The following is a 703-nucleotide window of genomic DNA, read 5'->3' as shown; positions in this document are numbered from 1 at the left end:
CTCCCCGACCGTCATATCTCTAGTGGGGCCCCATGATCACTCTCAGTCCCTGGGCCCACCTCTCTTAGTGGGTGTTCACTCTCTTAGTGGGTATTACGTCCTCTCACTAGGCCCTTTAGCTCATCCTATCTGACCGTCGGTTTGCTACACAAAGGAGGCTTAAATAATTGGTTACTGATCCTACAAATCACCACATAATCTTTTCCTGTGTTTTGGCCTCACTCACACAGTTCAAACAACCACTTCAGAAGGTCACCCATCTTTTGACTACTCCAACATAAGCACGCTTAACTGTGGACTTCTCTCAGGACCATTGATCGAAAAGATAAGTACACTTTGGTGATATAAGTGGCCAAATCAATTCATTTAAACCTCTACGCAAATTGGGGTCTCTCAATGTTTTTCCAAAAAAAAAGATGTTACCTATGATTTATGGATCTTTTTCAAAGATAAAAGAAACAATATTTGTAAATCGAACTGCAGAAAAAAGATTAATAGATTTGTTGATTAAGATCGTGGTTAAAACTGAACAAATTAAACTTGAATGAGGTAAATGGTTAAGTCGATTTCAACCTATTTCACTTGTGGTTTAGGAGTCTAATCAAAGCTTTTCCCTAGTATGATATGGTTTTAGCACTAGCATACATATCATTTTCTTAACAATACATATCTAAGTCCGCAATTTATTCGAATGTACCAAACA

This window comes from Capsella rubella, unplaced genomic scaffold (genome assembly GCF_000375325.1).
Source record: "Capsella rubella cultivar Monte Gargano unplaced genomic scaffold, Caprub1_0 scaffold_2, whole genome shotgun sequence".
In the NCBI taxonomy this organism is placed as follows: domain Eukaryota; kingdom Viridiplantae; phylum Streptophyta; class Magnoliopsida; order Brassicales; family Brassicaceae; genus Capsella; species Capsella rubella.
The sequence above is the reverse complement of the archived record's forward strand: the minus strand, read 5'-3'. Positions refer to the sequence as shown.